This window comes from Peromyscus maniculatus, chromosome 4 (assembly GCF_049852395.1).
Source record: "Peromyscus maniculatus bairdii isolate BWxNUB_F1_BW_parent chromosome 4, HU_Pman_BW_mat_3.1, whole genome shotgun sequence".
Taxonomy (NCBI): Eukaryota; Metazoa; Chordata; class Mammalia; order Rodentia; family Cricetidae; genus Peromyscus; species Peromyscus maniculatus.
The window spans coordinates 134,154,162-134,170,563 of record NC_134855.1 but is presented as its reverse complement, the minus strand read 5'-3'; the positions used below and the strand labels follow the sequence as shown (position 1 = coordinate 134,170,563).

Below are 16,402 nucleotides of genomic sequence, written 5' to 3'. Positions count from 1 at the left end.
AGTACATGTAAAAATGTGCACTTGTTTATGTTGTGGATATTCCTTTATACTGTGTGAAGGTATTTTACTGTGATTGGTTTAATAAAAAGCTGAACAGCCAACAGCTAGGCAAATTTTTCAGGGCAGAGAAAATGCTGGGAAGAAGAACAGTCATGAGGAGTCACCAGGCAGAAATGGAGGGAAGGGAAAGCAAGATGGGCCGAGTAAAGGTAAAGCTACGAGGCAGAAAGTAAATTAATAGAAATGGGTTCATTTAAACTACGAGCTAATGGGGCAACCCTAAGCTACCGGTCAAGCATTCATAATTAATAAGAAGTCTCTGTGTGGTGATTTGGAAGCTGGCTAGCACAACAGAGAAAGACATGTTTATTCCACTAAGAATTGAAATTTCTAAACCCCAGAAAATACTAGCACTCCCTCCACCCCAAATCCTGTCTTAGAAATCTTTTATTTAATTGATTTGTGGAGCATTTCCAGTTGTGGATTTAACAGCTCCCAAGCACCTGATAATCATTTCTCATCCTGTTCTCTCCAAGTGGCACAGTGCCAGCTGGATTACTACTGTTCAATCATCAGAAATGTTTTGATGTGAGCAGACATAATCAAATCAGGTTTCCAAATGGCTATGAGGCTGACTATTAGGACTCTGATGGGAAAAGCAGAAATCAAGACCTCAAATTTACATTGCAAAAAGGGGGGGAATCACAGCAACAACTGTACAGTAGTTGTTTATGTTTATTCTCTATGTGTTTATATGTAATATTATACTATATGTGTTTGTATATAATATAAATGCACACACACATAACTCTATGTAATTGCTTTTTTTTTTTAATCTACATTTTCTTCAGTGGTGCAGCCACGCTCTGTTGCCAATACTCTAAACATGCTCCTGTAGTAACTCTACTCAAACTCATGGATTCAACAATGGGGTTGGGGTAGGAAACTACTTAAGAAGAGGGAAGAGATCAGCAAAAGTAGGAAGGAAACAAAATAGAGTGATGAGACATGAATATGGTCAAATATATGATTATATACATGCATGAAAGTATCATAAAACTCAATGTTATACAAAGTATATGCTAATAAAGAAATTTTTTAAAGTTAACTCAAAGCACATCTAATATTAGTTGGTAACTAACCAGGGAAAAGGGAGAGAATATTCTAGAAGGAACATTTGAGAAGTTTTCCTAGTGCTCAAACCCAGATGTAGTCAACTTCAAATCTCAGTTCTCTTCCACATCGCTTCTGTGGAGATTAAGAATGGAGTCAGGCTTCAAACAATTCTGCACATCAACTGGAGTGTTAGAGCAAGCTGCTAGTTTAAGTGTGGGGGTAGCATGAATGAGTGGAAAACTAGTAACTTACTATCTTTGCACAAAGTGGTAGTTCTAAGACAATGGCTAAAATAAAATAGTATGTTCCCATGACAAAGACCAAATAAAAGGCTAATGTAAGGAAATTTGGCAGAAGACCCTAGTTGCTCTTTCCAACCATGTGGGTTGACAACTACAAACTAAAGAGAGGCAGTATGTAGAGAATTATGAGTCAGAGATTATGAGAGAAGAAAACCTAAAAAAAGGAAATCAAGTTATTTCTCCAGGGTTGGAGAGATGACTTAGCAATTAAAGTACTTCCTGAGGAAGGAAGAGGCCCAGAGTTCAGATACCTAGAGCCCAGTAAATGCCAGTTACGCATGGTATCCAACCTCTAGGCCCCAGGAGAAAGATAATTCCAGGTTACATTTTCAAGAAGGTATTAACTAATTTTGGACCTAATTTAGAAATCTTGACTCAGCTGATTTTCACACTAATGAGTTAAACAAAACATTTCCAGAAAAAGTTGTTTAACTTAGGAGACTATAAGACATTAGGTGTTACAAACTATTGTGGGCCATGACACAACTACAGCAATAGCAAGTGATAATTCAGATGTCAATCTACCAGATGAATAATTCTCTGATGGAAGAGAATCCTGTTCGAGCAAGACTAACGGGACCACTGACTTTGAAAACTGTTGCTCCTGTCTGTAATTTCACATGTGCAAAAACAGCTATGGTATCTCCAATACCTGCACTGTAATGTGCAGTCTCATATGATATGCATATGTAATCTCATGATTGCATCTCAATCTTATAGGCACATATATCTATGGATGGTCAGGAAGATGACTTCTCATTAAGCTGTATAAAATTTTGATACATAGAAAATATACTAGAATATGCTTCATAACTAGATCTATTGTCCCACAAGGACTGTAAAACACTTAAAAGTCTACTTTGTTCCTTTAACTCAGACTAACATAAAAAAACAACAATTTCTCCCCAGTCTAAGACAAGCTACATATATTTTGCTGATTTGAAACCTCAGAGCAGTTTCAAACTAGACTGAATGTTTCTGTAAACTGATCATAAGTTAAAAACTTTACAGATATGTACAAGGTCAGAGTTGCAGATAACTAACCAAGGTTATTAACTCAAAACAACCTAAAATACTATACCAATTCTTCGCTTGCCAAGTCTGGCCAATAAAGACCTGACTCCCTGTGGAGATCTCTCAGCAACCTATCTTACCAGGCACTGTGCTCACAGCCTCAGGTCACAGTCTATACACCAGGGATCTTGAAGCCAGGCGTTGCCACGGTTACTCACTCCCATCAGTTTTTGTAACTTTTTTTATTGCAGAAAGTTTTGCTGTTGAATGTGTATATAAGCTGTGGAGAATTGAAGCAGAGTAGCATACAGAGAACTGAAACTAGAAGGAATTAGAAGTAGGAAGAATTAGAGCTGTAGATAATTAGAACTATAGCAGAAGAATAAAAGAACATGACCCAAACAGTTTGTGTATGAATTTATTCTGTTCCTAGAAAATATCCCTCAGACAGAAAAGTCCTAAATTAAGTTTCGATATGCTGTGAACCTTTTCTTTGAACCCTGTTTTGTAGCCTTTGGAGCTAGCTGGTCTCCACAGGTTAGATTAGCTGGGGAAATTCAGACCCTAGCATTTCCCTCCCCTCCTAACCCTTTCCTCAACCTTCTGCTTGCTTTGGCTCCCCTTCAAACCTTTCCCTTTATCTCTAAGATCCATTTCTTCTGCATGGCACCCTATGTAACACCTCTGCTTCTTCATATGAGCTAACAGAAAAGCAAAATGACCAAAAAGAAACTGTGAATGTTAGTCCCAGCAGGCTGTAATTAACTTCCAAGAAAAAGAAGTGGTAGCATGGGCTGGAGAGATGACTCAGTGGTTAACAGCACTGACTGCTCTTTCAGAGGACCTGGGTTCAATTCCCAGAACCCACATGGCAACTCACAACTGTAACTCCAGTTCCAGGGGACATGACACCCTCACACAGACATACATGCAGGCAAAACACCAATGCACATAAAATAAAAAAATAATTAAAAAGTGTGATAGCATTCTAGAGAGAGAGAAAGAAGCTGCCTACTATGTTTAAAAATAAAAACTTGGGCAAGTGAGATAGCTGCAGGTAAAGGCGCTTTGTCCTGCAAGCTTGTCAACTTGAGTTCAATTTCTGGAACCCACAAAAAAATTGAAGGAGAAAACTAATCCCATGAAGCTGTCTTCTGATCTCAACATATATGACATACACCATACATATATACTGTATACATATACATACACACACGCAGAAATTTTAGAAGTTGACACACTCATTATATTATGTATTAAATTACATGCTGCCAGGAAACATAGGACTGCCTTCTTTACAGGAACAAGATGTCAGAAGACAAGAGAATCCTGATACCCAGCCCAAGTAAAGGAGGTCAATCAAATGTTGTGGTGGTCACTTGGGCAACAGCACAGTGACATAAAGCCATATGTAATGTTCAAAAGGCCTGGGGTGAGAGTCATGGCATCTGTCACTTAAACACAGTGTTAACTTTAGATACATTTCTTAATTCTTTACTGGGCTTAGGCTTCATACTTATAAAACATGAATGTTGTTTGAGGTCTCTGTTGTTTTTAAAATAGTGCCCTGGAACTAAGATGGTTTAAGGCCTTAGGGACAATCTTTTAGAAAGGTGGGAAAATGAGCCACTGGACTTACTGCCAAGCTACAACAAAGAAAGCAGCTATGCTGGGCCTTAAATCTCTATAAAGAGATCTTCTGTAAATGTGGTAATTGTCTGTTAAGGATCTTTGATTCTAATATCCTAAAAATTGCATCATTTCATGACAAATAATAGTGAGGAAAAAATGCAGAAACAAAACTGTATCCATCCTTTCCAACCTATTCCTTTTTTTTTGTTGTTGTTGTTGTTTTGTTTTTCAAGACAGAGAAATCTGTGTAGCTCTGTACCTTTCCTGGAACTCACTCTGAACAGGCTGGCTTCGAACTCACAGAGATCCGCCTGGCTCTGCCTCCCAAGTGCTGGGACTAAAGGCACATGCCACCACAGCCCGGCTCCACTCTATTCTTAAAAGTATACCATTATGAAGGGGGTCCCATTAAAAAGTCCCTAACAGCTGATATAAGAGTTCAAGGCCAGGGCTGGAGAGATGGCTCAGAGGTTAAGAGCACCGAATGTGCTTCCAGAGGTCCTGAGTTCAATTCCCAGCAACCACATGGTGGCTCACAACCATCTGTAATCAGATCTGGCGCCCTCTTCTGTATACATGATAAATAAATAAATCTTAAAAAAAAAGAGAGAGAGAGAGAGTGTGTTCAAGGCCAGGCTCAGCTTCCTAGCAAGCATGAGACCAGCCTGGACAAGAAACCTCATCCTTTTTTTTTTAAAGGGGGGGAGGGGGCGAGACATGACAATTTAAGTGGGAAGATGGTGTTTCACACCTGTTATCCCAGCACTAGGGAAGCAGAGGCAGGCAAATCTCTGTTTGAGGCCAGGCTGGTCTATAAAGTAAGTGCCAGGATTGTTATACAGAGAAACACTGTCTCGGAAAAACTAAACCAAAAAAACTAGTAAGGGCAAGGATGTGGTGTCACACACCTTTAATCCTAGCACTTAGAAGGCAGAGGCAGGTGGATATCCAAGTCCAGGAGCAGCTTGGTATACAGAGAAAGTTCCTGGACAGTCAAGAGTGTCTTGGGAGGGAGGGAGGCAAGCAAGCACAGTAGCCCCTACCAATTAAGCATAAATGAGCCCGAAGCAGAACATGAAAACATAGGAGTTCTCAGGAAGTATGGGAACTCAGGGCTAAAGTCCTACCACTTCCGCAACTAAAGACTGGATAGGCCCCAAGCTCAGGAGAGAACCCTCTCAGAGAGAGCTTAAATTCACTGGCACCGTGGTGACTATGGATTTGGATTACAGCCCCTGGTTCTATCACTTAATAGCAGAGCCCTTTCTTATGGGGCTCTGAAGGCTTTGCCAAATTGAAAGTGAATAGAGATCTGAGGACCTACACTTTCCTGCACTTCAGTTGTGGGTACACAAGGGAGGCTTATTTGCCTGAAATATTCCCATCTCTCAACGTTGAAAATAACAGGTTCATGTTTTACTAGAGACTCTTCCATATCAAAGACCTTTTGATTCCTGGATTTCTAGGACCCAAATCTGAGTTCTGGGAAAGGTAGTTTAAAAGAGTGTATAGCAGAAACCTGAGTAAACAACTAAGGGCATGGAGGTATTTCCAATTCTCAGGTTACCCAATGCCTGCCCTTTCTTGGGTACTTTTAAATACTCTGTTCTTCCAGAAACACTGTGGCCAGAGGCGGGGGAGGTAGTATGGTTGTCAGAAAGCTCAGTCTCTGGGGTCAAGAGGTCAGAGTTCAAACCAGAGCTGTTTTAGACACGATGTGGCCACTGCATTTATTTTCTTCACTAAGCCTTTGCTTTCCCTTTGGGAGATACTGGTAGCTTAATGGGTTTTAAAATACCTGCTACAAATGCACAGCAGATATATATTATATATTCCTCAAGAGGGAAAGAGAAGTGCACAGGACAGCAGTTGGGGGTAAGAAAAAAGAGTGATATGCATGAAGATGCTATAATGGAACATGATACTCATGCTAATCTAGAGTTAATAATAACATGGCTCAGTGTGTAAAGGTGTCTTATCTTAAAGTTCAAGATCTAGATGTAAAGGGAAGAACCAACGGCAAAGGTTCTCTGACTTCCATACGTGCTGTATATTGAGTCTTTTCTATCAAATATTATAAAAGTTGTGTTTTGACAGGAGTTCCAATCTTTTTGTCTCTCCTACCTGGTAAGACTTTCATGCAAATGTTTTAATCCCATTCTCCATAAAAATCACTTTACACAAAGTGGTTATTAACTCCTAGCCAGGCATAGTGGTGCACACCTTTGATGCCAGCACTTCAGAGGCAGAAGCAGGAGTTCGAGGCCAGTGAGTTCCACGACTGCCAGAGCTGCACAGTGAGACACTGTCTCAAAAACAAACAAACAAACAAACAAACAAAGAGTTAACTCTGTCCCCCTGTATTTCCTTTGCATTTTTCTTTTAAAACCAGCCAATGTCCAGAGACTATCAGGTTGAGCGCTAGGCAATGGGGAAATGACAGAGTCCCCACCAGTGTTCGGATAAAAACCAAGTACACTTCCTGTCTGTATGCTTGCTTCTCTTCCTCTTGACCAAGAGTAAAAGTTTGCCTTGCTCAGACTCTTACTGGAGCGGTGGTCTCTTTCTTTGCAAACTTTTTTCTAATAGCATGCATGCACCTATGTAACTAAAAAAATTTAAGAGGGGAAGGGCAAACTACCAAAAGAAAACTGTGTGATTCACATGACAGGTAGGGAGGACTCAGGGACAAAGCCCAGCCAGCAGATCAGAGTGCAGCACATTGGAAATGGGCCAATTTATGGAATCTGCTATGTTATTCTAAAAGCATCTGGACCTTGTACCAGCTTAAGTAAATCAAACAGGAGCGCTTAATGGAGCCTTTTTTCCCTAAAACAAATACAGACTATGTAATTGACACACGCCACAGGGAACCTGAGAGGCTGTTGATGGAGATGTTAGGAAAGCTGATGTTCTTTCTGTTCCAATCTTTGCTACTACATATATGTGGGTGCAATTGGCCTGGGCTCTAGAGAAAAAAACCCTGGAATGAGACAGAAGAGATCTGGAATCTAGTCTGAGCAAGTGGCTTCACTTCTTGATCCTCACTTTTTCTTTCTTTTGTCAGTTTGTCAGTATTATTTCTCTACATGTCTACTCTATTACCACTCTGTCTTTCAGAAAATAGTATGGTTCTAAAAGATTAAGCTAATACTGGCAGGAACTGGAGGAATTCTGGGTCTCTTTCCATTCTGCTGCATTATCTGTTATACAAAAGGGCTGGATCAGAGAAACCAAGGCATTTCCAGAGCTAAACGAACAAACAACCACCCTCCCCGCAAAATAAATAAATAAAATAAATAAAAAATTTGAAAATTAAAAAAAAAAAAACAACCACAAAACTATTCTTGGTGCCTGAATGAAACTGGTTTCAATAAGATTCTAAATATTCTAGGGCTAGACAAAGCCATTTAAAAAACAAAAAAAAACATATAGAGGCATTTTACCTACACATAATGTCTATGCACCACTTGTGTGCCTATTACAGGTGGAGGACAAAGAGGGTCTGAGGCCTCTGAAAAGCAACCAGTGTCATCTCTCCAGCCCCTAAAACTCAACTCTTGAAGAGCCTTCTCACGGGGCTAGGAAGATGATACCGTGGTCAACAGAGCTTGCTGTTCGTGCAGATGACCAGAGTTTGGTTCCCAGCACCCACATCAGGCACCTCACAACCACCTCTAGCTCTAGCTCCAACGCCAGTTCTGGCATACACACCAATACACACCACATACACACCAATACAAAGAAGAGGAAAGCCTTCTCTGAAATGAAATCTTCTCAACCAAGAGCAAAAGCCAGAATACAAATACAGCTTGAGAATACAAATACAGCTTGAGAACAAGACAGTGGCTCTCTAAAGCTTTCTGCCTTGTGCCTCCTTTTACAGCTGAGGAAGTGAAACTTAAGAATGAACTGCTTTCCCAAGGTTGGGCAGACTAAAGCTCAGAACCCGAAGTGCCACGTTCCCTTTTTTTAAATCTAATTATTTAACACATGGTCTGAGGATTAAATAAGTGAAATACAGTCACTGACGGGTGAGCACCACTCTACCAGGCCTCTTCCCTTGTCCTTCTTTCTCTCTCTGTCTCTCTTCCCTGCCTTTTCTCTCTTTCAAGGAAGAAGTTTTTGATTTAAGGTTGCATCTTGTGAAGGAAAATGAGGCAGAGCAGAAGTTTGCATCATGGCAGACAGAAGCAGAGAAGGGAATATGGGACCCTGGAATATACAATCCAAAGACATACCTCCAGTGACCTGCTTCCTCCAATTAGCCAGGGCAGGTATTTTTCCATCATCCATTAGCATCATAATAACCACAATAAGATCTAATTTTGCGCAGGGCGGTGGTGGCGCACGCCTTTAATCCCAGCACTCGGGAGGCAGAGCCAGGCAGATCTCTGTGAGTTCGAGGCCAGCCTGGTCTACAAAGCGAGTTCTAGGAAAGGCGCAAAGCTACATAGAGAAACCCTGTCTTGAAAAAACCCAAAAAAGAAAAGAAAAAAGATCTAACTTTGCAGATGAGGAAAACTATAGGTCAGTGAAGTTAGTCACACAGGACATAAATGTCACAGCAAAGACTCAAATCTCAGTATAAATCTGACTCCTTTAAGGTTATATGGTTTCTGGTTTTGAAGAATATATTCAACAATGAAAAAGAAACACTAACTGACCCAAGTTATTTCCTCAAGAGTCTTTTGTCTCTTGCCTTATGCACTACTGTAGCTCTTGATAAGTTCAGCTAACTGCAGAAATGAAAGAAAATGGTAATCAAGGTAAAAGAATGGAAACTCAGATAAGACAGAAATGCTGGGGAAAACCCCCAGAGACTTTTGTATGCTATTCCTTCCCCTCCGAGCTCATCCTCTGGAGTAGCTAGGACAATAGTCCTTTACCTCTCTGCTTTGTGTTAATGGAGTCATTTGTAATAGGTTTTCCCAATTCCTCTACCTAACCCCTATTAGGTAAATTCCCTACAGCATCTCTTACTGATCTCAAAAATCTTTCTATCACAGTACTGAACTTTGAACCTAAGACAGAAGTGGCCTTGTACCTTCATGTGTTCGTTCATTCATTCATTTTCTTCTTTTTGAGAAAGGGTCTCAGGAAGTATCCAGGCTGACCCTGCATCTCTATAACCAGAGCAGTCCCTGAACTTGTGACCCTCTGGCTTCAGCCTCCCAAATAGCTGGGATTATAGGCCTGTGCCACCAGGCCTAGCTTTATCTCATAATCCTAGCACCACAGCTGCTAACAGACCTTGGTTTCCTGAATTGTAGTTTCCAATTTCCTGACTTAGATTCTGATCTCATAGCAGTATTCTTAGGCTCAGGACTCCCTAGAAGTGTCCTTTAGCTGATCTGATCTATAGGACCTATTAGTTCCTCTCTTGCTTAGCTATCTTCTTCTCTGCCCACTGTTTCAGTAATAAAGTAAGAAAGAACATTTTTAGTTTTAATAAAATAAGAAAAGGAGGGGTACATATACACTTAGTAATAATAATAAATACAATTTTAAATCAATGGCCCAAGCCTTAAGAACCAGAAAAAAAACAAAGTATATAAAGCAAACAGATTAGGAAATAACAGATTAAATTAAGAAAAATCAATGAAACAACAAACTAATAAAACCAAAAATTCAGTCTTTAAAAAGATTATAAAATGTATAAACCAACACAGACAAAAAAATTAGGAAAATACAAATTACTAAAACTAGGAAGAGAGATGCTCTGATTTTTATGTAAAAGAAATATAAGGAAACACTAAGGTAAATTCTACCAAACTTCTAAAGAAATAATACTAATTCTTTACAAATTTTCAGACTACAGAAAAGAAGAACACGATTCTACATTACCACTGACGGGGTTGCACACACCTATGGCAGGGGTTGGGGATTTAGCTTGGTAGCAGAGTGCTTGAGAAGCAAGTGCAATACCCTAGGTTCAGATCTCAGCACAAAAGAAAAAAAATGCAGCATGGAAGCAGGAAGTTACAATTTTATAAATGGGGATAAAGACTGGTCAAGGGACACATGCTGAGACAAGATTAAAAACTCAGGTATATGGAAGCAGTGGTGATGGCGCACGCCTTTAATCCCAGTACTTGGGAGGCAGAGGCAGGAGGATCTCTGTGAGTTCCAGGGCAGCCAGGACTACACAGAGAAACTCTATCTCCCAGCATCAACCTAGCTGTCTAGGTCCGTAACTCCTGTCAGCCCAACTTCTGAGATCCCTTCAGTTCTAGGTATTTTCTTCTTCCAGTCAGTTAGATAAACCACTGCTGCTTAAGGTCTTCCTGTCTTACATTCTTTGATCCCCTCACTGATCACAAGGGACCCTAAATCCTCCCTGTCCTATTGGGCTCAAGTAACTTGAATTTCTGAGGAGGGCTGTCTTATGTTTTCGAGAAAAAAAAAAAAAAAAAAAACAGACAGAGAGACAGAAACAGCAGAATTCCAGGGAAACTAGCAAGCAATTCACAGAAGTCTGTCACATCATAACGGTATTCAGTGAGCTGACTCTAAGATCGGCTTTATAGGTCCCTAGTATTTGCAGTTCCTGGGCCTCCATTTCTTCATCTATAAAATGGAGTAGTCTAGATCAAGGGAGAGCTAGCATAATAAATTCCCAATGTGGCGATTTCCCTTCCCATCTGAGTTGCCCATCGCCCACTTCACACAGCTCCACTGAATCACATCATCCTTACCATTCATGATCACATTCTGTAAGGACAGAGAAGAATTAAATTTCCTTATGCTAACCTGGGGCTTGGTAGGTCAAAGAGGCTTAAGTCAAGAAGATCCCCAATGGCTGTTTGAACACATCCAAAGAGTTCATGAGAAGATAGGCAAAGGTTCCAGGTCCTGAGATTTACCTTCCCCCACAGCACTGGCAAAAGCAAGAAGGAAGGAAGCCTTTTTTCCTGACAAGTGATCCTAAACATTCATTCTTATGACAACTCCAAGAAAGTGACCTCAATCCTCCTTCCAGGCCAGCAGGCCACCTAAGCTCACATCCAATCTCTAGAATAATCCAACACATAAAAAACAGTAACCCTAAGATATCAGTACCAAGGCTAAAAGGAATCCCTAAACTAGTTATCCTATATCTTAGCCCAAGATTGCCCAGATCTGCCTGAACACCCTCACTCACCTGTACCAAGAATGAGTTTGGCCAGCTATTTCGTCCTTAGGGTTACAGGGTCAACAGCAGCTATCTCTAGAATCAGGACTCACCTGTAACAGAGAAAAGAGGTTTGTCAAGGGTCTTAACCCTTACACATTTTGAATCCTGGTTCCTATCATTTCAGACCACGCTGGGTGCTATGAAGGAAATTTAAACACAGTCATGAAATAAAGAACAAGGAGTAAGAGTAGAAACTACTTCAGATAAAATGGCCAGAAAAAGACTTTGAAAGGATGCCATGAGAGCAGAGTGAGGGAAAAACCAAGGACTTTTCTTTTTAAAAGAATAACAGTGGGCTGGAGAGATGGCTCAGAGGTTAAGAGCACTGGCTGCTCTTCCATAGGTCCTGAGTTCAATTCCCAGCACCCACATGGTGGCTCACAACCATCTACAATGAGATCTGGTGCCCTCTTCTGGCCTGCAGACAGAACACTCACTATATACATAATAAATTTAAAAAAAAAAAAAAAGAATAGCAGTAATGAGCCATTATATTAATCTTACTGATTTTTTTGAGACAGGATTTCATGTAGCTTAGAATGGGTTTCAATTCACGATGTAATCAAAGGTGGCCCTCAACTCCGGGTCCTCCTACCTCCACTTCCCAACCCTGCAGGTTGGGCATAGACATGCACCATACCCAACCCTGGTTCCGGTGCTGTCAGCCTATTGTTTTTGGTTTTCTGGTGGGTTTTTTTCCAAGATGGGTTTCTCTGTGTAACAGTGCTGGCTGTCCTGGAACTTACTCTGTAGACCAGACTGGTCTTGAACTCACAGAGATCCGCCTGCCTCTGCCTCCCAAGTGCTGGGATTAAAGAAATTGTCACCACTGCCCAGCCAGCTGTCAGCCTATTGTCACATAAAAAATTCAAAAGGTCCATTACTTTTCTATAACTTACTTTCCTCTGACAAAACCTGACAAAAGGCCACATAAGAGCTGGCTCAGCAGTGAACAGCACTGGCTGCCTTGCAGATCCCAGTGTTGAGTTGCTGGCGCCCACGACGCAGCTCACAACCACCTGGAACTCCAGTTCCACGTGACCCATTGCCCTCTTCTGGCCTCTGCAGGCACCAGGCACATACGTGGTACACATACATACATACATACATACATACATACATACATACATACATACATACAAAGACACACATAAAGTGAAAATAAATCTGTTTTTAAAAAGCCACTTATGGGAGGAAGAATCTACTTAGGCTTTAAGATGGAATACAGGGGACTGAAGAGATGGCTCAGAGGTTAAGAGCACTTGTTCTTGCAGGGACAAGGTTCAATTCCTAACACCCACATGGTGACACACAAACATCTATAACTCTAGTCCAAAACCCTCTTCTGACTTAAGCAGGAACCTGGCACCATATGGTACACAGACATACATGTAAGCAAAACATTCTCACACATAAAATGAGTCAATTTTTTTTTTTAAAGAAAGAAAGGTAGATAGTGAAGGGATACAGGACTGGCAAAATGGTTTAGTGGATAAAAACACTTTACTGAGCCCGACCACCTGAGTTTCATCCACAGGATCCAAAAGGCAGAAGGGAACTGATGTACCAAGAGGGCTGTCCTCTGACCTGTACACACACTTGTACATATACAATTAAATTAATAAGTCAATATTAGAAACACGTAAGGAGGGGAGATGTAGTCCACCATGGAGAGGGAGGAGGGCACAATAGCACATCACGTCAGGAAGCCGAGGACAGACAGGAAATGAGGCTAGGCTATACAACTTCAAGCTCTTCCACAGTAACCTGCTTCCTCTAGGGAGGCTCCAGCTCCAAGTGTCTATATCCTTCCAAAAGAGTACCCCCAGCTAAGGACAAAGTGTTCAAATACATGAACTTACAAGGGACATTTCACTTTATCCTTCCAAAAGAGTACCACCAGCCAAGGACAAAGTGTTCAAATACATGAACTTACAAGGAACATTTCACTTTCAAACCACAACACAAGCTTTTTACCATACTGGAGCACATTTTCCCCCATTTACTTATTCATGTGTGGGTGGAGGCTGCACATGAGCATGCTATGGTACATGTGTGAAAGGTCAGAAGACAACTTGCAGGAGTCAGTTCTCTCCTCTCACGATGTGGGCGCCAAGCATTAAACTCAGGTTGTCACACTTGGCATCAAGTTCTTCTATCCACTGAGTCATCTTACTGCCCCGCTCCCCCACCAATTAAAGATTGATTTTATTTGGGGGCTGGAGAGGTGGCTCAGTGGTAGGAGTACTTACTTGCTGTTCTCTCAGGACCCATTTGTTTCCTAACACCTACACAAGACATCTCATAAACACTTGCCAAATGCAGCTCCAAGGCCCTCTTCTGGCCTCTGTGGACACCTGCACACATAGGGCATTTGCTCACAAAAACAGACACACATAAATAAGAAAAATAAATCTTAACACACACAGAAATAAAGATCATAAAGGATTAAGATTTATTTTTCTTCTTTTTACTTATGTGTTCTGTGTGGGTTTGTGTAAATGAATGTCACATGTGTGCAGGTACTTATGGAAGCCAGAAAACATCAAATCCCCTGAAGCAACAGTTATAGGTAGATATGAGCCTCTGGATGTGGGTGCTAGAAGCCTTACTGTGTCACTATGAAAGAGTAACAAGTGTTCCCAGTCACTTACTTTATCACCAAGCCATTTCTCCAGCCCCTGGAGACTCTAAGGTTGAGATTATTAACAAGTAGGCTGTCCTGAAACATGTGATCAAAGTACCTTATACAATGATATGGAGACCTTTCTGAGAATCAGCATTTACCATGTCCTGTTTCTGAGAACCACATTACTATGGCCCAATTAATTGCAAGTTAAGACTGAAGGGAATTACTCCTCCCTCAGGCCATGCTATTTATATTAGAGCATTCTATCTAAAAATAGGGAATAGATTCTACAAAAGTATAAGGAAACCAGGAATATATACCTAGAGGCTAAGTCACAAAGTAATATAAAATCATGAGAACACTGGAGCCTGGACAGCAAAGGTGGGATAATCAAGCAAAAGGCCCAAAGAGGGAGAAAGGGAATACTCCAAGGTGTAGAAGACTATAAGCTTGACAGACCAACCATTTTCTACATTTGTAAACAAAATTTTAAACAAGTCTTTACAGATCCCTTGGTTATTTACAATAAATGATTTTCAAAGTCTAAAGGAGGGCTACTTCAAAGGAGGTACTGAAGCTATCTTCCTGAGGGAAGAGGAAGAAGTAGGGAAAAAAAAGACTGAGTTCGCTTGGTCTCTGGAGTAGCAACCAGAGCAGGAGAGAACAGTCACAGAAGGTCATTGCAACCTACTAGCTCCAAGCTCCCTCCAGCAATGTTCACCAGCAGAGGGCCTCCTCCAACCCACTTCTGCTATACAATCAGTACTTCTGGGCTCACAATCTACCAACACACAGGGAATGAAAGAATAACACAGAGCTAACAGTCATTGTTTGTAGCCAAGTTTGCATATGGATTTGCTAGTTCTATTCCAGCTGCCCTTAACCTTCCCCTTTCAAAGCTGTCCTCAACCTTTCTATGAGTCCTGCTTTTCTTAGCCTTGACTAAACACTAGTCTTGCAGTTCTTACAAGACTCCTCCCATTCACAAAAACACCTAACCTTGACTAAAATAGTAAGTCCAAATGTTGTGTCCAGGTCACCAAGTGGTCCAGCAAAATCCCACCCTACTCTCTAACAAAGGCGGGTGTCAGAATGCCTGGCATAGTTAGTAAGTAACTTAATGTCAGACAGTAAGAACATAATATATGCCACAAAAGTTCAATTGAAATTCAATCCAGGCAGTCTCCAGCCTGCCTGGAGGAATGTCCTAAGAATACAACAGATGTGCAAATTCTTGCCTTTGCATATTCTGGGAACTAAGTAAGAACATTTCTCCTTCCTCAGCTGAAGCTGTCTCCAGTTTCCCCTCCTCCTTCCCTAAGAAGCAACCCTGCAGAAATTATCAAGGGAGGCACAAGTAATTACTGTTTTCTTTTCTCCATGCTAATGAGACAGTTGGATGGTTCCCCTTCCCCCCTAGAGCTAGAAGGAGAAGCTTGGGCTTTATAATCAGAAACCAACAATGCCAGACAGTGCTCTGTGCAACAGAGACTGTATAGAAGATAGCTTTTCTATCTGATGAGAGCAGCACTGAAGGACTGTACTACCTGACAGGAGAGGTCAGACCAGAGCTAGGAGATCTGTCTGAAATCAGAGGAAAGTCAATGGCAAGGAACCTCCTTATTCCCAACCAGTGTGCTTTCTACACTATCCAGACCTTGTAATGTAGAATAAGGTGGGGTTCCCTCAAGGTGGAGGCTGAGAATGTAGGTTTCAAGTTCATGTCAGTTTTAAACAATGTTATGTCGAAAGGGACTCAACCCAAGAAAACAATCAGGATCTGAGACAATGATAATCTTACACCCCTCCACCAAATTACACCACAGGGGAATAGGCTAGTTTCCACAAAAATTATAAAGAGAATGTGTGGATTTTAGTTGGGATTCAGGTCATTTATATGAAGGGAAGATTATCCTAAAGGAAGAAAGAACCTCAGTTATAGTAAGACCCTCAAGTGTCTATCTAGGATCTCAGGTTGCTTGTTACCAGAAGAAACTATCAGAAGTTTCACAGATCAGAGTCAAAGGTAAAACAGAAAACTGAAAGACACCCTAGCTCAGAGCCAGCCACGGTCAGTGAAAAAATCACGGTCTCTAGGAAAAAGCACCAGGTTTACAAATACTAAGCTGAGAAGAAAATGGTTAAAAGTGTTTAAGTGGAATAATTTATATAATTTAACAAAGCTTGGCTCTTTTGTTTGTTTTTGCTGGGAGGGGGTGCTTTGCTTAACTTTAGACTCGCTCCGTGCTCTCCCTAGCTACCATAACTCTATCATTTCAGGTTGGGACTGAGAAATTTAAATTCGGTTGTCCAAAGAATCATGACTTCCCCCTCCCCATAAGGCCTGGTACCAACCTCTCCGCCCTGCTATCTTATACTAGGCTATCTGTAGGGCAAGGCCTCATGGAGCTCTTGCAGCCCTTCAGGACACCATCGGCTGACAATCAGGTTTACTATTAAAATAGGCTCAGGTCCCTTTGAAAGCCCCTACTGTGTCAGCTGCCTTGAACTCAGGTCCTTCCTAAGACAAGA

General features: G+C 41.2%; 1 protein-coding gene across 6 annotated transcripts in view; it reads right to left on the bottom strand.

Moving 5' to 3' along the window:
* Raly (RALY heterogeneous nuclear ribonucleoprotein) overlaps nt 1–16,402 on the bottom strand; it is an 82,233-nt gene that overhangs the window by 42,711 nt on the left and 23,120 nt on the right. For 4 of the 6 annotated variants that reach the window (XM_042276555.2, XM_042276560.2, XM_042276557.2 and 1 more), the window contains exon 2: nt 11,209–11,291. The exons of 1 other annotated variant lie outside the window; for it this stretch is intronic. The gene's annotated coding sequence lies outside the window, so the exon portion shown is untranslated. Of the gene's footprint in view, nt 1–2,572; nt 2,749–11,208; nt 11,292–16,402 lie in introns of those variants that run through there. One more of the 6 variants, XM_076570952.1, reaches the window with a different exon arrangement.